This window comes from Lucilia cuprina, chromosome 2 (assembly GCF_022045245.1).
Source record: "Lucilia cuprina isolate Lc7/37 chromosome 2, ASM2204524v1, whole genome shotgun sequence".
Taxonomy (NCBI): Eukaryota; Metazoa; Arthropoda; class Insecta; order Diptera; family Calliphoridae; genus Lucilia; species Lucilia cuprina.
In genome coordinates this window covers 56,260,694-56,268,007 of record NC_060950.1, presented here as the reverse complement: position 1 = coordinate 56,268,007, position 7,314 = coordinate 56,260,694, and the positions used below count along the sequence as shown (strand labels likewise).

The 7,314-nt window shown below is 29.6% G+C and overlaps 1 long non-coding RNA gene across 1 annotated transcript; it reads left to right on the top strand.

Moving 5' to 3' along the window:
* The first annotated feature begins 430 nt into the window (after positions 1 to 430).
* Positions 431 to 973, top strand: LOC124420395. The gene is made up of 2 exons (XR_006941175.1): positions 431 to 693; positions 757 to 973. It is a non-coding gene; the product is annotated as an uncharacterized LOC124420395 (long non-coding RNA).
* The last annotated feature ends 6,341 nt before the right edge of the window (positions 974 to 7,314 follow it).

Below are 7,314 nucleotides of genomic sequence, written 5' to 3'. Positions count from 1 at the left end.
GCGTGGTATGTAACATACAGCATATTAAGTTTGAAAAGCGTAAAACGCATTGCCGCCTCAAAGCGTGTTGTTTATTTCAACCTAAATGACAGTGCCTATTGTCGTAATGATCGGGCTTGATTAAGTTCCCTGCAGAAAATAACTTAATTATCCACAATATCCACAGTAGTTAGTTAATTAACTAGTTGTTAGTTAGTTACATAGTAAGTTATTAGTTATCAGATAGTTAGATAATTAGCTAGTTAGTTAGTTACATATTAAGTTAACTACTTAGTTAGTTATCAGATAGTTAGTTAGTTAGTTAGTTGGTTAGTAAGTTAGTTAGTTAGTTAGTTAGATAATTAGTTAGTTAGATAATTAGTTAATTACATAGTAAGTTAACTAGTTAGTTAGTTATCAAATAGTTAGTTAGTTAGTTAGTTACAGTTAGTTATATTAAATATTATATTAAATATTTTAGTAAACATCTTATTAAACATTATTTTTTCACATTTTCTCCTACAGTAACGGCAAAAAATATAAATGCAGTCAAATACATAATGAAGGCACCTTAGCGTTCACATTTTTGGTTAGAGCCATACAATGAGACTCAATAACAAGTTGTTCGAGTCCCAACCAAACACCATACAAAAGTTCCTGTTTCATCACTAATTCGTATGAGTATTGAAACAGCATTATGAAACAATCAGTTATGTAAATACTTATATTGTAAGACATGTTCAGTATGTTCTGTTTAATAACATATTTTTCTTTAAGTTACAGTTATTACAATAAGTCCATTCAAAAGAACATTAGACTGTGATGAAACACATAAAGGTTCTGCAAAGCTTTATTAACATCTACAAAATATGCTAATTTATCAATGAATATAACTCTAGTTGCCTCCTTAAACATTTGGAAAATGTTATTAACATTAAGTAAAACTTGTTAACAATTAAAATTTTTAATTAAACATTTAACTAAATAAAAGTAATATTATTTTATTTGATATTCATAACTGCTATTTAAATGTAAGTATAAATATTTTTTTATATTTAAATTATTATTAACTACCCAAGAGTGGCTACCACATACAGTCTGCATTACTTTTAAATAATCGTAAAGTGGCTTACATATAATCAGATACATACGTTGGTACTTTATTTTGAGTTTTGATGTGTTATTTTTATCACGAACTAGTTTCTTTACACATACAAATACAAAATATTTTTTCTTTGTAAAAACCATTATTTAACGCACAATAAAATTCAATTGTTTATTAAAGATTTCTACTTAATCTATATATATAAAATTCTAACGTTACTGACTGACTGACTGACTGACTGACTGATTGACTGATTCATCATCGTACAGCCTAAACGGTTAAAGCTAAAGAGCTGAAATTTGGACAGGGGGTTGGTCTCCCACCAAATAGATCCACTAAGACGGGATTTTTGGAAATTCGAATGTTTAGGGGGTAAAAAAGGGTAAAAACGGGTAAAATCGGTAACCTCATATCTCCTAAACTAGAAAAGATACAAAAATAGTTTAAAGCTTATCGTCGTTCATTTAAAAAATAAGCGGACAGGTGTCTGGTACTTTTTTCAATTTCGGCCCCTTTAGGGAATAAACGGGTAAAAACTGTATTTTGGTACTTTTTTTGCACCCCATGTATCTTTTAAACCAGTGAACATTCAAACAATATTTTTGACTCCTTCATAACTTGACGAAAAAATAAAAATATAAATTTAGTACTTTTTGGTTATTCGGATGTTTAAGGGGTGAAAATTGTACCTATTTTTGGTACTTTTTTCATAAAACATTGATTTTGGTTTATTAACTTATACATATAAATACGTAATAACGGGCTCTCACTACGATGTTGCAACATTTTGGAATAGAATTTTTATTTCGTTAATGAAATTAAGCATGTAGAGCCCAGAGTAAATGAGAACCTATAAAAGGGGACTTTTTGGTACTTTTTCGTTCTTCAAAAGGTACTTTTTGAATTTCCTATAATATTGAACCTAGAAATATGAAATTAAGTATGTAGAGGATGGATTAAGTGAGAACCTATAAAAGGGGACTTTTTGAAACCTTTTCGTTCTTCAAAAGGTACTTTTTGGATTTTTGTATAATATTGAACCTAGAAACGTGAAATTAAGCATGTAGAGCCCGGATTAAGTGAGGTCCTATAAAAGGGGACTTTTTGGTACTTTTCCGTTCTTTAAAAGGTACATTTTGAATTTTCTATAATATTCAACCTAGAAACATGAAATTAAGCGTTTAGAGCCTGGATTAAGTGAGAAACTATAAAAGGGCACTTTTTGGTACTTTTTCGGTTTTCAAAAGGTACTTTTTGTGTTTTTTATAATATTGATCCTAGAAACATGAAATTAAGCATGTAGAGCACGTAGAAAATGAAAATCTATAAAGGGGACTTTTTGGTACTTTTTCGTTCTTCAAAAGGTACTTTTTGAATTTCCTATAATATTAAACCTAGAAGCATGAAATTAAGAATGTAGAGCCCGGAGTAAATAAGAATCTATAAAAGGGGACTTTTTGGTATTTTTTCGTTCTTCAAAAGGTACTTTTTGAATTTCCTATAATATTGAACCTAGAAACATGAAATTAAGTATGTAGAGGATGGATTAAGTGAGAACCTATAAAAGGGGACTTTTGGTACATTTTCGTTCTTCAAAAGGTACTTTTTGGATTTTTGTATAATATTGAACCTAGAAACATGAAATTAAGCATGTAGAGCCCGGAGTAAATGAGAATCTATAAAAGGAGACTTTTTGGTACTGTTTCGTTCTACAAAAGGTACTTTTTATGAGAATCTATAAAAGGGGACTTTTTGGTACTTTTTCGTTCTTCAAAAGGTACTTTTTGAATTTCCTATAATAATGAACCTAGAAACATGAAATTAAGTATGTAGAGGATGGATTAAGTGAGAACCTTTAAAAGGGGACTTTTGGTACTTTTTCGTTCTTCAAAAGGTACTTTTTGGATTTTTGTATAATATTGAACCTAGGAACGTGAAATTAAGCATGTAGAGCCCGGATTAAGTGAGGACCTATAAAAGGGGACTTTTTGGTACTTTTCCGTTCTTTAAAAGGTACATTTTGAATTTTCTATAATAATGAACCTAGAAACATGAAATTAAGTATGTAGAGGATGGATTAAGTGAGAACCTATAAAAGGGGACTTTTGGTACTTTTTCATTCTTCAAAAGGTACTTTTGGATTTTTGTATAATATTGATCCTAGAAACATGAAATTAAGCATGTGGAGCCCGGAGTTAATTAGAATCTTTAAAAGCAATCAGGGACTTGAGTAAATGAAAATTTAAACTGGAATATTTTCTGGTACTTTTTGAACTTAGGAACATGAAATTAAATAAAATAGGTCCTTTGGTACTTTTTCGTACTTCACTGGTACTGGTACTTTTAGAGCTTTCTAAAATATTGAATATATAAACATAAAATTAAACACGAAAATTGAAAAAGCATACTCTGGTACTTTTTTGTTCTTTTACTAATACTTTTCGAATTTTCTATAATATTGAACCTAAAAACAATAAATTGGAAATGTAGCTTCCTGATTGTATAAAAATCTTTATGCGTTTTTTTTTGGTTTCTGGTTGAAAATTAAACATGCGTCATCCTGATTTAATGAAAATATATAAAAAGGCACTGTCTGGTACTTTTTCGTTATTCAACTGTTTTTTCTAATTTTCTGTAATATTGAGACTAGAATCATAAAATCAAACTTAAAGAGTTCTCTAAAAGGGGAATTTTTGATATTGCAGATATATACATTTACAATAATGATATTTATTTTATTCCATTACGATAAGGGTAGCGAAGCACACTGGGTATAGCTAGTTTAATATATAATTGCAATTGAATTTTTAATAATTTAATTCATTAAACCATGGTGACGTATGAGTAATATTGATTAGGCATTAAAAGTATGTATGCTGAAAAAAGAATTATATTGTAGAAATTAAAACAAAGTTTATTCGCTGAATTAAGCCGTAATCTCAAACTAGAAAACTTTTGGAATTATATTGCATTAGACTTTTATGTATTTTTTACTGCAAACAAAACAAAAGAACGGTGATCGTTAATGCTAGGGATGGCAAAATTGGTACGATGGTACTTTTGATACTATTTGATGTGCAAAAGAACCGTGATACTCCCGAGTCTTATTTGATACTTTCAGGGCTACAATCTCAATATCCGATTATCGTTTAACCGGTAGTAAATCTGTCTGGTAAAATAATTTTTCTACCCTACACCACTTTAGTGGTATATGAATATTACTTCATATTCTCCATCACATCTGGAATCTGAGATATTATGTCCTGAGTTTTGAGAAAACGCGCCATGAGTACTTAAATACATATAACATTTTACAAAGTACAATTTCGTGGTAATATTTGTATCGTAGCTATGAGATACCATGCATTTCCTGGGAAAACTTAATCAAATTATATCAAAGGTGTTAACATTGAGGGACGGACACCATATGAACATATAACGCCCATTCCAACTTTAAAATGTATAAACATATTTCAGAAATTACAAATTTTTAGCAAAAAAATTGTACTTTGATTGATTGTAAGAAAGCTTTAACTGAATACTCTCCCAGAGGCAAGGTTCACATAATATGGGTACCAGCCCACTCGGGAGTAGTCCGTAATGAAAGAGCGAATGTAATAGCTTTAAAGGGAAGGAAGCTCAAGGCAGTTAAACTGACAAACGCAAAAACCATTCGACGCAACAAAAGCTGAACTAAAATATGGGTGAGAGAACCCATAAGACCTCTTGGAATAATGAAACAGTGGGTAGAACCACGAAAATCATATGGGGTGTCCCTGATGAGAGCAAGACAAAAAATATCCTCAAAATGAGCAAGTCTGAAGTTAGTATAATAGTACGTGTTCTGAGTGGACACACAGGATTACGAGCACATTTATGCAAAATTGGGCGTGCGGATTCAGACGTATGTAGAGCATGTGGAGAGGACAGTGAACCTCTGGAGCACTTTCTTTACCACTTCCTGGCATTCGTCGAAGATAGATCCAAGTATCTTGGAAGTGATGTTATTCCGGAATAACATTCCTGACTAACACTGATTGGAATAACTCATTCAGTTATTTTTTTCATGATAAATCTCTTTTTCCATCCCTGGTTAATGCACATTTAATTCGTTGCACGTTATGTAGTGATAGAAACTATAACCATAGAAGGCTTATAATAGATTAAAATAGTTTCAACTTAGTTATGAACCCGTGGGACATTTCCTTTACAATGTTATTGGCAATCTAGTTCCAATTAAAAACATCTGACAATTTGTGAATGAAGATCTGGAACATTTATTACCCACATCGTGATTAGTTGATTTAATGTTTATTTGTTTCTTCAAAAACAGTATTATATCAATACAATACTCTAATTTTTCAATTCAATTCTATGAAATATTTATGAAACAGATAAATGGAAAAAGCTGGATAAATAAATGGAATGAAATACATCCCTCCTTAGTGAATCTGACATATTTTAACTAAACTTAAATCTTCCTTAAAGTGTTTGTCACTGTAAAAAAAATTCTTGGGATTTTATTACTAAAAATACTTGATAATTTATTATAATTAATTTAGTAAGGTGTTTTTTATATATTGATAATTGAAATCAACACGCACGTTGCCGGAAGTAATGCCTCATCAAAGCACTTACATCAGCGTGTTGATGTTCAATGTCTTAGCAAAAGAGGGAAATACTAAATGAATAATGATGAAATATGTTGCTTTAACCAATGTATTTAAAATGATGGATTTCAATTTAAATAAAAAAGTGAATATTTGCGTGAAAAAAATAATCGAAACATATCAATGTAACACAACAATTGTATTGCATACACTGTAAATGCAACACAAGATATACATTGTCTACATTCACTTTTAATTACATTAGTGTCATGTAAAATTAGAATTTTTATGTTGCACCGTTGTTAGAGAACGCATTGACAGTATATTACAAAACAATCATATTGTCAGACATCTAGCGATACATTGAAAGAATATATAAAGATATGACAACCTTTACAATACAACAATCAGACAATAATGTGAACTGACAATTTTTGTTTGTAGACAATTGTCTTGCAATGAAATGGTAAGGTTTTCTTCTGAACGGAGACAATTTATTTATTGCTAACAATTTGTCAGTACATTGTCAGATCTATCAACGTTATAATTTCTGACAACCATGTATACATAGCATAACTTTACTTACATACCTACATAAAACTTCCAATGTAAACAATTATTTAACAAAGAACATTTGTTGCACTTGAGCTTACAACATGTAGAATGTTTTCTTGCAGTTTCAACTATAGATCTATGTCTAAACAGTTGTCATATCTTACACTATTGTCAAAAAATTGCAGAAAATGTCTTGCAATCATGTTAAACTGCTAATTTTTCCCTGACAATATTGCCAGATAACTAAATTTCTGACTTTTTTTGCCTAGATTTTGTAACGATTCTCTGAAGAGTTGTTCTCATATTTGGGAAATATAGCTACCTTTAATAACGGCTGTGCTCGTCGGAGGGGTGGATTAATAAATTAAATCCCAAAGAAATCATTGAACCGAATACAGTAGTTTTAAAATTAGGTAGCAAATTAAATTAAAAAAAATAACTAAAAGAGAACGATCAATATATATAAAACAGAAGGTGAATTAGACTTGAATAAGTGAGGGTTATAGCTTGGGATGGAATTCGCTACAACATTTCTTTACCCTCCCACCATGCTGACAGAGAATTAAGGTCTATAGTCAGCCCTTAAATAAAAACGAAATAAATATTGTCTTATTACCCCATACCAAATACTTCACTTTTCGTAATTAATAATAAACTATTTAAGCCATTATTTTCAATTCACAACATAAATTCTATCATATTTATTAAAAGTAGAAATCAAAACAATATTAAATATTAATTAAATGTTAAATTTACAAGTGATAAATTTCAGAAGTATAGGTCACAATTAATAAAAAAAAATTATTAAAGATAAGATTTTATGATTCTGTTATTTTGATTTAAATATAGAACACTTAAAAAAAAAAAATATAAAGAGGAACAAAAACATTTATGTAGTATGTAGGGTATTATTATTATGATGGCTCAAATTTATGTTATAAGTTTTATTTTGGAAAGGTTAAATATAAAATTAATATCAAATGTTAAATATTTAAATAATTATGTTACGTTTTACGTGTTATGTATATATAGTGAAATAAATTGGTGAATTAATAATAAAGAAAC